The sequence below is a fragment of the Pinus tabuliformis genome, chromosome 9 (genome assembly GCF_031772625.1).
Source record: "Pinus tabuliformis cultivar Carrire ecotype Pingquan chromosome 9, CPIR1, whole genome shotgun sequence".
Classification (NCBI taxonomy): Eukaryota; Viridiplantae; Streptophyta; class Pinopsida; order Pinales; family Pinaceae; genus Pinus; species Pinus tabuliformis.
In genome coordinates, this window is record NC_142307.1 from 33,722,956 (window position 1) to 33,737,152 (window position 14,197).

The window sequence follows — 14,197 nt, forward strand, 5'->3', positions numbered from 1 at the left end:
TCAAATATAAACTTTATTAGAAATTGGAAGAAAGGAAACAATGAGTAGTACAAACCTTAGAGGAAAGCATGCAAAGGGATATAGGATATTTATTCCATGGCCATTTCTTGAAAATGTTAAATTTCCAAATAGAATTTGATTCTTTCAAAAGAAAGTCTATGTTGTATATGTTTTCCCCTCATCTTTTCTTTTACTGGAATGATTTCAACTTTTATAAATATTTGCATATGCATGCATTTATTTCCTTTTGATACTATTATTGATCAAGATCAAAAGAACCAACTTTGCAAAAGGAAATTGTATTGTCATTCCGTGCAAGTGGCTGCATAAATCTATATGTTATCAATCCTATAACAACTGCCACGAGGATCCAAGAAAGACAAATGAAAAACATAAAGATAAAGTTCTAGTTTAGAGAGATGACACCATTCTGTAATGCATAGCTTTGATCATGTAAATCAGCCTAAATGTGGGTTAGTAGGCATAGATGACAATGTTATGGAAATGGTAGCATTGCATTGGACCAGAGCATTAGCGTTATTCAACATGGCAGTAGAAATGTTATGACACCAGTATTGGCCAGTAATATATTGGCATGAATCGTTACACAGTATGGCATCTACATTTGTATTGATAGAGTTGTTACCTGTGCAGAGAAGGCCCAATCAGTTACTATTCAAAGGAAATCCTACGTTAGTCTTCAGACCTGTGTGGAATGTTACATAGATACCAATGAGTACTTACAAAATGCCATTAATAATCCTGAGGCAGAGGAATGCATAGTTATGAGTTACGATGAGCTACATAATCTTCCAGATAAGCGAATCTAGAATCGTTGCAAAAGTCAGACTGCAACATGTGTTACTTAATTGCACACTAAGAATGGGGCAATTACAAGAATAATGAATTCAAAGTGTACAAACCTGGGCATATTGCTAGGGAATCAACAGCACAAGTCAGAAGATACTAGAGCTATGCATTATTGTTCAAATTAGACCTTCTTTCCAAGAACAGTATGCATTAAGATTATGCCTTGGAATGCCAGAGTAGAGAATTTGAAATATATCAATTCAATTCAAGAATAATAGCATTCATGAACATATAAATACTATCCATATAATTGATTAAGGGTCTAAGGGTTAAGCGAATACGTCAAAGAAACCATGCAATATCATGAAAAGTTAAGTTAACAATAACGAGAGTTGTTCAAGGCAGTACAATGATAAAAATGGAATAGCATGGATCTAGTAGTGAAAATCCATCAAGGTGACACCTGAGAGCACACAGATATGTATATATCACTTGAGAATAAAAATCCATGATAGTATTGATAATGAGTATTACAGACATACCGACTCAAAAGTAGAGTACACCAAATCAAAACCCTAGGTTGGGACAATAAGATACACATTGCAGACTTGAGAGATGTGATCCGAGAGCAAGGAAATCACCTGTATACAAAGCAACTCAATGAGAATCAAGACCTAGGTAGAAAAATCATGTGAGACCTAGAAAATTGGTACATTAAGGTGGTCATGGAGATTTGTAATATCCACTGAGTGATCTTACTTGAATAGAATAACAATGGATGGAAGGAAAATGCCTAACAACAAGAAAACGAATCAACGATGGTCTTTCAAATATCAGAAATTATGAACATGCCTTGTATTAGACATGTGGAAATTGAAGCTCAGGTGTTAAAGAAAGTGTTTTCCAGGCAAAAATTAATGGCGCAATATGAGAGTTGGTGGAGACAATCTTGGAAGATATCACTTTGTTGAGCGCAGGACTAAGCTTAAGAAGACCCGTCCTAAATCTCAACCTGACAGAGATTCATAACCTGATTGATGTATGGTTGAGTTGATAAATGCTAAATATTTTTATCAATAGTTGTTTGATTTTGGTTGTAGAGATAGGGAAATAACTGAATCAAACTCTTTCAAGGAATATTTTATGTTAATTCTTATTTCTCTCTTGCATTGTATTCTTTTGTTGTCAATGTTTGAAAGGATTGCTCATGTGGATAAGACACCATTGTTAGCCATGAAAAGATAAAACACTAAACCAAGAATGCCAAAGACCGCTTCATTATGCTACTATTTGTGAGGGGGAGGACAATGGTCCTTCTTTAAAGGAAAGCAATGCTTATGCCTCATAGTTTATGCCCCTCACAGTGATATGACAGAAGAGAAAATGTATTGGTGCATGCAAAGAAAGCTTTCCTCGGCTTGAAAATGATTAAAACTCTTTCAAAGACCCATCCAATTGTGCCACATTGTTGGGAAATCACAGTTTTATGATAGTTGGAAACAAATGCTGATTTGAGGAACCGTCTAAAGATTTGGGATTTTAAAATGGAAGCTTATTTAGTCAATAAAAGACCAGTGAAAATATTAGAACACACTCTTACCCTAAATAAATAAATAAATAAGAAGCCGTGAAAAATAATGTGTCTCTAATTTTGGATAAAAGGACCCTCAACTTTCTTCACAACTTTTGTGGTCACTGGCCACTTGTGAAAGGAGTAGGCACCTTTAGAGATGCAGTGCCATTTGGAAGGGAAGTACTAATAGCAGCAGGGCGAAGGCAATTATTCCATTCATTTAGTTATTTCTCATTTGTCTGGTCATATTGTGAGCTGCATTATATATCATGAAATTGTTTTAGTACTAGTAAACAATGATTAAATATATAATAAATTTGAACCTTTTGGCATTTAGAGGACATTTCTCTCAATTTACAAAAAAATAAAGTATGAAAATCATGTTGGAAATAGTTTCTGAAGTTTCGAGTCGTTTATTTCCAAGATTAACTAAATGGGTTTGGAAGATGAAAAACCATCAAATTGGAAGAGCGGGACTTTTATATTCACTAAGGTTTTAAAGAAATTATATGCATAAAACTTATACTAACACCTTATAGTGAAATTGATAGTGCACTAATCCATTGCTTACCATTATTTTGGTTTGGTACCACCTTATAGGATATCTAGGTTCAAATGCTATTTTCCATGACGGATAGTTGAATATATTTCAACTCTAATTGTTATTGAAGGGTTCCACAAGGATGTCACATGAGCATTTATGATGCCCCTTTTAACGTAGATAGCCACCTATGTTAAGGTTCTATTTTGCAGTTCCATGTTGCTATTTATGAACATTATACACATTTGGTTGGACACGTGAAAATCAATTGATGGATTTGGTATTGATGATGGAAATGTTGGATGTATGACCAGATGTGTGACTTACTTGGTTACAATTTATCTAATGCATGACTTGTCAGAGTTATTGTTGCATCGTATAGGCTTATATAGATATGATTTATCTAATCAATGACTTAGTGAAATTATGATCTATCTGATGTAAGATTTATTTCCAGTATGAACAACAAAAATTGACACGTGGACACTGGGCTTAATAAACATGATGTTTAAGATCATGTATCTATATCTATTTTGTGGTTGTATATATGCATGGATGAGAACTAAACTATAGGTTGGAAAGAACCGTATGATAACCAAGATCTACTATTCCATTGGGGAAGGTCGAGACAACCAATGAGGAAAGGTACGATGTACATTGTTCTATTACATTTGGTATCTACTTGATATGCACTCTTATGACATGAGTAAAATGCAAATGACAGGTGGCAAGATGACCTGACTGGATTATTCGATGACAAGTCCAACCAGCTCTGTAGTGTGGTCTGTGCTCTGAAGGAGGGGTGGAGGTGTTTCCCACCGTGTATCCTCCGAAACCTGGAATCGTGGGGAGGACAGCTGAACGCTCCCCCTAAACATGTGATGACGATTGCCAGATGCCTGTTGGAGAAAGTTCGGTCGATGCATTCGACGCTTCCACCATGTCGGTTTTATCAGTGGTCAGTATGGCCTTTGCCACTGATAAGGTAGCAGAGGACAGATAGGGCAGGAACGGAAGTAGGCCAGGGTGGATAGGAGGATATAGATCAGTTGGAGACTCTTGATGGGAAGAAATGTCATTGTCGGAATTATCCGATTTTATTGTTATAACTCTCTCTGGATGCTATGCTCCTTGCATCTTTTCATTCTAACTTCGGGACGAAGTTTTCTGAAGGAGGGGTGTATGTAATGCCCCACTTAAATCTTATCCTACAAATTTTGTTAATGTTTACATTATCTAAAAATATTGGTCTAATATAAAATTCATGATTTCCATTATTCAAATTCCCCACTTAACTTCTCAAATTGAATATTAGGTAGGATATGGTCTCCTTCCATTATTTCATAATATATGTATTTGTCAGGCCAGGTTAACTCCAGACTTGGCAGAAGGAAACTGATTGATTTATTTCATTAGGTAACTATTGCTTATATACAGGAATGTGACTGAACAGTTCATCTACTTGATGACTGTTCACATTCCGGGTACACCCAACCGCTGAGGATTAGGTGTCAACAATTTCCCCCCTTAATCTGAAGGGATGTTGGTGAGTCCAAGCATCGTTCTGAATCTTTCAAGCTTTTCTCTTCCAAGCGCTTTGGTGAAGATGTCTGCAATTTGCTCATTTGTGGAACAATGACGGAGATGGATTGTTTTGGCCTCAACATGATGTCGGATCAGATGATATTTAGTATTGATGTGCTTAGTACGATCATGGAACTTTGGGTTCTTGGCCAACTTTATTGCAGAGGTGTTGTCAATCATGAGTGGAGTTGATTGTACTTGTTTTACCTGCAATTCTTCAAGAATTTTCCTGAGCCACACAATTTCTTTCGTTGCTTCAGTTGCTGCCACGTATTCTGCTTCTGTTGTGGAATCTGCTAGAACTAATTGTTTGCGTGATCTCCAAGAGACAGCTCCTAATCCAAGACTCATAGCATATCCTGAAGTAGATACTCCAGTTTCTTTGTCTCCATCGAAGTCTAAATCAGAGTATCCAATCAAGCTAAAGTTGTCCACCTGTGTATACTTGATTCCAAGGTCTTGAGTGCCCTTCAAGTACCTGAGAACTCTTTTTGCAGCAGACCAATGTCCCTCACAAGGCTTTTGCATAAACCTAGAGAGGATTCCAACAGCGAATGAAATGTCTGGTCTGGTATTAGTGAGGTAGATGAGACTTCCTATAAGCTGTCTATACTTTGTTGCATCCTCAAATTCCTTTCCTTCAATAGATGTGAGCTTTAAGTTTTGTTCCATTGGAGTAGAAAGAGGATTGCACTCTATCATGCCAAATCTGTTTAACAAATCTCCAATGTATTTCTTTTGAGAAAGAAATATGGATTTTGGATGTTGGGTTACTTCAATGCCAAGATAATAATGAACATAGCCCAAATCAGTCATTTCAAAACTTTTTCCTAATTCTTTCTTTATGGATGCAATATAGCTTTCATTGTTCCCTGTCATTAAAACATCATCTACGTATACCACAAGATATACAACTGTTTTTCCAACTTTCTTGATAAATAAAGTTGCAACATCAAGATCAAAATGATTGAAGTTGAGTTTCAGAAGATGCTCTGTTATTTTTTCATACCAGGCTCATGGTGCTTGTTTGAGGCCATACAGGGACTTCACAAGTTTGCATACTTTATGTTCATGTCCTTTTACAGCAAATCCTTCAGGCTGGGACATAAAAACATTCTCTTTTAGATCTCCATTCAAGAATGCAGTTTTTACATCCATTTGATGGACTTTCCAACCATTCTGAGCAGCTAGTGCAAAGAGTGTCCGGATGGTGGCCCATTTTGCTGTGGGGGCAAAAGTTTCCTCATAATCGACCCCTTCCTTCTGTGCAAAACCTTTTGCCACAAGCCTAGCTTTGTGCTTGTCAAGTGAGCCATCAACTTTGTATTTATTCTTATAGACCCACTTGTAGCCAATTAGTTTGGTTCCAAATGGAGGATCAACCAGCTTCCAAGTGCCATTCTTTATGAGGGCATCATACTCCTTTTGCATCGCTTCTTTCCATTCATCATGAGAAGCAGCTTCTTTGAAGGAAGTTGGTTCAAAATCTGTAGACAAGTTCAATTCACAATCATAAGTAACATCCATATCAAAAGGTGAATTAGAGTCATCTACATCACCTCCATCTTGTCGGTTTGTATTTCTGGTTCCTGTTTTTCCAATTTCATCAGGATGAACACTTTCAAGTGTCTTTGTCAGCCACTTTGGGGGACATTTCTGAGATGGTCCAGGCTGCTCTGTTGATTGAGTTGGGATTGAATCAAGATTGAGTCTCCCAATTCTATCAATTACATCACTTAAAGCATCATCCGTTGTTGGAGTTTCATGCAGAGGAGATTGTTCTTCAGAAGAAGATTCCCCATGTTGTTCTAGTATAGGAATCCCCCCTTCAAGATGTGGAATCTGATTATCAAATTCTTGAAATGATTTTTTTTCTGCGAATCTATCCAAGCGATCAAGTTGCTGCTCAACAACATTGTCAGATTTGGATGATTCGAGAAAAATGACATCTCTAGATAAAACAAACTTTTTATTTACTTCATCATAGAGGCGGTATGCTTTAGATGTGTTTGAATACCCCAGGAAGATACACTTACGACTTCTAGCACCAAGTTTGTTTCTATGTACCTTTGGTATTAAAGCATAACAAGTGGAACCAAAGATCCTGAGATGTTTTACCGAAGGAACATGTCCATACCACAATTCATAAGGAGTCTTGTTTCTTATAGCACTAGATGGAAATCTATTCTTTATATATGCAACACATAGAACAGCATCAGCCCAAAACATTATCTTTACATTTTTGAAGCAAAGCATGGATCGTACCATATTCAAGATTGTTCTATTCATTCTTTCAGCTACACCATTCTGTTGAGGATTATAAGGCACAGTTGTTTGATGTTTAATCCCATGTTGGCGAAGATAGTGTTCAAATTCATTTGATGTACATTCTTTTCCATTATCAGTGCGAATAGACCCAATATGAGATTGTGCATCATTTTCAATCCATTTATGAAAATTCTTGAATGTTTGAAAAGCATCAGATTTGTTCTTCAATAAATAAACCCAACACATTCTAGTGTAATCATCAATAAATGTCATGATATATTTATTTCCATTTGCAGAAGGAACAGGCATTGGACCACATAAATCTGAATGAATGAGTTCAAGCTTCCTATGTGCTCTTGAATGTGAATCATGAAAACACTGTTTGCTATGCTTTCCTAGAATGCAAGCATCACATTGCTTATGTTTTCTAGGAATTGTAGGCAAACCAGCAACACCATTTTTCTTCAACAAGTGGAGACTGTCATAGTTTAAATGTCCAAATCTAGCATGCCATAATAAACTTGATGGAAGTGTACCTTCTTCATGATGAGAAATATATGAGAAATGTTGTGCATGAGCAGAGGTTCCGTGTAGTTTGAGAAGCCTTTATTCTTCTATTCCCCTCATGACAAGTGAGTGGTCAGAAGCTTTTCTTACCTCAAGCTTGCCATCAAACATATGAATGGAGTAACCTTGTTGGCGGATGTGGACCAAGGACAACAAGTTTCTCTTGAGTTGTGGGAGATATAGAACATGATCCAGAAGAAAGTCTGGAAGACCAGGCAGTTTAAGCCTGATTGTGCCAAGCCCTGATGGCTTGATTTTTTACTGATCTGCAAAGTATACTGCTCCATCAACATTGTCAGTGAAATCTTCAAAAAAATCTTTCCTATGAGTCATATGATAGGTTGCTCTTGAATCAAGCAACCAATCATTTTTCGAAGAAGCAAGTGAAGCATTAAACAAATCTTCATTTACTCCAATGTTACATTGTGCCTCAATATAGTGAGCGGATTCAGGTGCTTTACCTTTGTCTGTATCATCAGTTTTACCTTTCTGCTGGTTTCTTTTCTGCTCAATTTTGTCCCATGGTAGCTTGCATGTAGAAGCATCATGTGATCCATTTCGTTTGCAGCGAATGCAATGCAGATCTGCCTTTTCTGCTTGAGAGTGTCTGCCCCCCCTGCCTCTGAAGTATCTTCCTCTTCCTCTTCGTCCACCTCTTCCTCTTGTAGAATCATGAGCAGGATGCTTTTCTTTATGAGCAAGGCAGACAGTCTCTTCAAAAGATTCAGGGACTGTCTTCTTTCCAAAGGCTTTTTCTCTTTCAGCAAACTTTTTCACAAGAGAGTCAAAGGTTATATCTTTAAGATTTCCATTTGATTGTAAAGACTCAAGATAATTGGAGTAAGTAGGATAAAGTGCCTTGAGAAAAGCAATAAGAGGGATATCCAGCTCAACCTTAGTGGATTTGATATCATGCATTATGGATTTAACTTCAGATGCAAGAGCAAGAGGATCATTATTTTTCAGTTCAAGGGTGAAGAGTTTAATCATGAGCTGAACAACTTCAAGTGCAGAATGTGAGTCATAGAGTTCTTTGAGTTTTTGTAGAGCTTCAAAGGCAGTTGAATATGATGAAATATGGCGACTTACTTCTTCATTTACAGATGCTGCGATTAATGCATATGCTTTGCTGTTCTTGTTATCCCAAATGACGAGCTCTTTGTCTGATGTAGGCTGTACTGGGTCATTGTCTCCTTCTCCGACACACACTCCCTTCCACAACTAATTGAAGATGAGGGTGTGTTTGATCATCCGGGACCATTCAGGATAGTTCTCCTTGCTAGTGAGAACTATCCCTACCATAGAGATGATTGAATGCAACTTGTAAAAATTCTTCTGCTGAAAAAAAAAATCCTTATGCCACAGACTTATGCACTTTATTTTCTTCTAACGTTTGATAGAAGCATGAGCATTTCTTATATCGCTGCAATACTACTATGTTTTGAAAAAAACACGCTCAAGGGATCACTTCAATATATCACTTCAATATATATCAATATATCACTTCAATGTATATGTAATACTATTTTGAAAGCAGCGCAGTATATGACTATATCATTTCACTTTATTAATATATCACTATTTTGAAAGCACCGCAATATATAAATACTTTAAACGTTTTGACTTCACTGGTGTAGAGAACTAGCAGGACGGCCTTGAATCCGGTAAGGGGCTCGTGGAGGGAGTGTATGACCGATACAAGACGGGAGAAATAGATTCCGACAACGAGCGTTTAAGCAGGGTTTCGTCCTGGTCTCAGTTCGGTGATTTTTCAGTGAAGTAATCGTGCTGAGGGCCGATTAGCACTTCTGGGTTTTGCATGTTGAAGGGGCACAATGGCTTTTGTAAGTAGACTTGGAAGCCTGCTTAGGCAATCTATAACAAAACATATTGGATTAAATACCTCGGCACCCCCGCTTTCTCTCTACAATGTTGTTCGCAACATGTCATCTTCTTCCAAACAATTATTCAAAAAAAATGCTTCAACGTGCTCTCTCAATACTCCAACAGTGATTCAAGAAATGCTCCAACGTGCTCTTTCAATACAGCTCCAAAGTTGGTATCAAGTCTCCGCAACAAGTCGGCTCCAACAACGCCAAGAGTGCATGCAAAAAGATGGTTTCAAAGATCTCCAAACTGAAGACTAACTGCGTCCAAAAGTTGCTTCAACATATCGGTTCAGAAACATGACGACCCAGCAAGTGAACCATGCAGCAGTTGTCGCTGTCCCTCCCGACTCAGCGGTTGGAAACACCTTTGTGCATCAATATTACCATGTTCTCCACCAGTCGCCCCAAATGGTATTCAGGTTTTATCAGGATTCGAGCAAGCTTGGCCGCCTAGAACCAAATGGAGAGATGAGCTGTACAACAACCATGGCGGCGATAAATGATAAGATTAGCTCACTAGACTATAGTGACTATACAGCAGAGATAAAGACTGTGGACTCTCGGGCGTATTGAATGGAAAAGATGGTCTAAAACGGAATTTCACACAGTCTTTCTTCCTTGCTCCTCAGGACAAGGACTACTTTGTTTTAAACGATGTATTCAAGTACTTGGACGAGCCTCCATAGCCAGAGACAGCTAAGGACCAGTGAGGAAAATACAGTCCGGCCTCGGCCTCAGGGAAAATGACAGAGGCCTTTTTTTTTTGGTAGTGGGTTTCTTCGGACAGCAAGAAAGACTTGCTTGGAAACGTTTACCCCGCAGATGCGCAGGACAATCAATGAGAGGCAGCGGTGGAGAGGCAGCGAAACGGATGCTGGGATCTGAGCCTTTGTCAGGGGTGGAGAGGCAGCGAAACCGATGCGCAGAGAATCAATGAGAGGAGTTACGACTATTCTTAGGACTGGCTCTGATACCATGTCATGCCAAGTCTGGAGTTAACCTGGCCTGACAATATTCATTTCACATTACCCAATGTACCCTCACATTTACTAGGAGAATAGATGATCTAAACAGCCCATTACTTAACCAGCCCATAAATATAGATGATCTAAAATTACATATAAAAATAATTGAAATGCAACTCCAGAAAACATATTCTTATATTGACAAATGGTAACTCAAAACAAACAACTACAACAAACAAACAACAAATCAAAATAATCGAAATATAACCCAAAAAACATATTCAATAAATGGTAACTCAAATCCAGTTCTCTTAACATAATTCTATATTTCAATTATTTTTGTGAAAAATTTCCATAAACCATTACTTAACCCATCCATAAATATAGATGATTTCAAAATACAAATAAAAATAATTGAAATGTAAACCTATTTTGACAAATGATGACACAACAAATAATAGCAACACAGATAAAAATAATTGAAATGTAACTCAAAAAAACATATTCAAAAACAAATAACTGCAACAAATAAAAATAATTGAAATATAACCCAAAAAACATATTCAATAAATGGTAACTCAAATCCAGTGCTCCTAACATAATTCTATATTTCAATTATTTTTGTGAAAATTTTCCATAAACTATTACTTAACATGTCCATAAATGATCTAAAAATACAAATAAAGATAATTAAACTATAACCGGAAAAACATATTCTTATATTAACAAATGATAAACTCAAAACAAATAATTATATCATCAGGGTTAGATAAAAAATAATTGAAATGTAACCCAAAAAGCATATTCAATATATGTAACTCAAAACCAGTTCTGCTAACCAATTACGGCACCAAACAAACCCCAAGCAAAATAATTTTTCCAATTTCAAAAGTACATTGGATAAAAAAATAAAATAAAAGATATCAATGTAAGCTGGCAAGGTATTCCACCATTTTGCATAACTCATCAATAGGAATGGTCATGGCAGTTGCAATTTCGCTCATCCTTTGGCTGTTGAGATCCAGAAAAGACTCAATCAAATCGCCATCCAGCAACTGTTTCACATTTCTTGTGTCACCAGTGTTGAATGACCTCCACTGCTCATGGTTTAAGCCTCCTACTCCTCTTATTACGTTCACAAGATGCATTTGCAGCTTTTGAAGAATTTGATATTGCTCCTCTGGAAGTGATGCAATAAGACCAATCATACCATTAGTTGTTCCAAATATTACTGTAGGAATGGTATTCCCATACAAGGGCAAGGGCTGAGCTAAAGATGCACGCCTGAACTGGTTAACAAGAGCTCCAAGATGGTATTCACCTTCAAGTTTGCACTATAATCGTGAGCCTTCTCTTCTAATATGCCTCCCCTCTCATCAATATTCTTGTATACCAACAAATACATAGATTGTACACAATCACCAACTAAGATAAAATCCCCACGAGTTTTTACACAGAGTGCTCACATTCAAACTCCACATTCAAACTCCAGCTCCCTGGAAACATCATCACGGATCATCCATTTGTACAAGTCAATCTTTTCGTTGATTCCTGCAACTAATTTTCCATTAAAAGCATTGAGATTGCAGATCCCTTTGTCTCCTTCTCTGTAACCAGACGCAGTTGTCTGTTTCCAACCGAAAAGACCAAAATTCGGCCCTTCTTAATAAATATAGTTTCCTGATCAGGATACCGATAAGCTGTCCCAACACAACAATAGACAGTGTTATGATCATCTGTAAATGAGCAACTGAGGATTGAACAACCTTCTTCATACATATCCAGTGGATATGATGAAATATTTTCAAATGTCTTTTCATCTAAGAGACGAATGAAGTGTTTTTGCATTTCATCATAACCATACTTCATGCTGCAGATGGCAAATGTTCCAGACTTGTCTTGATAGAAAATACGATATGGGTGTTCCTCGAGATGAACTGATGAGATGTAAATATTCTGAATATTATCGATTGAACCAAAAGAAAGCATGTCTTCCTTTACAACCACAATGCTGTTAGGGAAAGATTTTGAATGGAAAGAACACATATGATTAACTTCTCCCACACTCACATTACTATACGCCAACCTCAGGTTACTACTGCAAATAACTGTGGCCCTGTCACCTAACGCTAACACATGCGTTGCATTCTCATGACGAAAAGTCCTCAGATTTATTCCTTTGGTACCCAAGGAAATCTTTTTCTTTTCCCCGTCAGAAAGCTCCCCACTGCTCACATTCAATGCTAGGTTATATAAGTGCCCATCCCCAAGCCCACACAGCAAGTATGAAATCCCTTCAAATTTACAAAATAAAACAGACCGGGTAACAACATTCTCGGCAAATTGGAGACTTTGAATGAGTTTCAGATCAGGAAGAGAATAAATTCTGATACTTTGGTCTTTCCATAGTCCAACAGCTGCCAATTCACTCCGTTTACTATCCTGACCAATAGGAGTTATGTCCATGCAAGATACATCATACTCAATCTTTTTATGTCCCTTCAGTGTTAGGGATCCCTCTCCAATTTCCAAGTAGACAATATTACACCCTCGAGTGGCCAACAAAACCTGGGTAGCACTACCTGTGGCTACTGTTATAGACAATCCTGTGGCGGTGGGGGCTCTCCATTCAGACAATAGCTGTCCAGAAGACGCACTCATTAATCTCACAGAACTTGCTGTTACCTGAACAAGCTGGTCATGAATAGCATCTTGACAGAATAAGGAAGGAGCATGAAGGACAAATCCTTGTATTTCATGTGTTTCTTCTAGCTCATCATTTGAGTTAATGGCAAGTACACGAGTCTCACCAAGAAAGCTCAGCACCAAATAAGTGTCGAAATCGTCACGAGTCGAAGAAGCTCGTAATGGCCACATTCCCTTTACATCTGCAAACTCTGCAGCTGCATGCTCGTTGATTCGTATGCCACTCCTGAGAATGCGAAGGCAGCCATGGTTGAATCCTCCAGAACAAGTCACGACGTGTTCTTGTCCACCATGATCAACAACACAAAAGTCCACGATTGGACCAAGGTTAACATATGTTTCCACAACTGAAAATCCCACTGATCCATATATAGAATCCGGGGGAAGATGCAGTTTGACAAGTTGTGAATCTCCTTCATCAGACCCAATGTACACAAATCCATTCTCTAAATAACAGATTGTTGAAGCAACAGATGTGTCACCTAGCAGATCTATATTGAGACCAGTAACCGTTCCCTTTTCATGAATGAGAGAAAGCAAGTGAAGGTGACCCATGTGGTCACCGAGCAGATATTGAGAATCATGGACTTTGGCATAAGCCTGAATGATAGTCATTGAGTTGGGTGTGGGAACAGCTTTGAATACTACAGAGGGAGAGGGACTGAAATAAGCAATGGTCTTCTCACCAATAATAATAACACCTCCAAAAGGCAATGGGAACAGGTATTAACATACGGGCACCATGGTCTAAATTGGGCACAGACCAGGGCATCTCCTTAAAATCCCTGCCTTTTACATCTACCTCGTATGTTCTTACTTGCACTTCATCTCCATTCATACAACTGAGTTGTTGTTGGTATAGCACAGCAATTGTGGGCTTTGAACAACCATACAAGAACTTGATATCCACAACTTCAACAGTTCTGTCCAGCATGATATCGAAAGCGTGTGTAACTCCTGCAACACCATCATATGCTAAAATTGTAAATACGCCATTAAAGAGGTGGAATCCAATGACTCGACAATCCGGATCAACCATACCAATCTCATATCCACTCTTGACAGGGATCGCGACAAAATCCCAGACATTTGCGACAAAATCCCAGACATCTGCGACAGCCCTGGTAATAAGCTCACGGCCCCCGTTATTATTCCACTGAACAACACTCAACTTGTATTCTTCTGTGGAAATAACAAGAGAATCCTGCTGCTCCCCAGCAGGTCGGAACAGTTCAAGCACTGCGATTCGGCCATAGATTGGTACTTGTAGAACTTTTTGTAAACCCTGAGAGGA

At 38.0% G+C, this 14,197-nt stretch overlaps 2 pseudogenes; both read right to left on the bottom strand.

Annotated features, from left to right (window-relative positions):
* Nucleotides 1–11,120: 11,120 nt before the first annotated feature.
* Nucleotides 11,121–11,703, bottom strand: LOC149146978 (DNA damage-binding protein 1 pseudogene; annotated as a pseudogene).
* Nucleotides 11,704–11,754: 51 nt separating this feature from the next.
* On the bottom strand, nucleotides 11,755–13,518 carry LOC149146979 (DNA damage-binding protein 1 pseudogene; annotated as a pseudogene).
* Nucleotides 13,519–14,197: the final 679 nt, after the last annotated feature.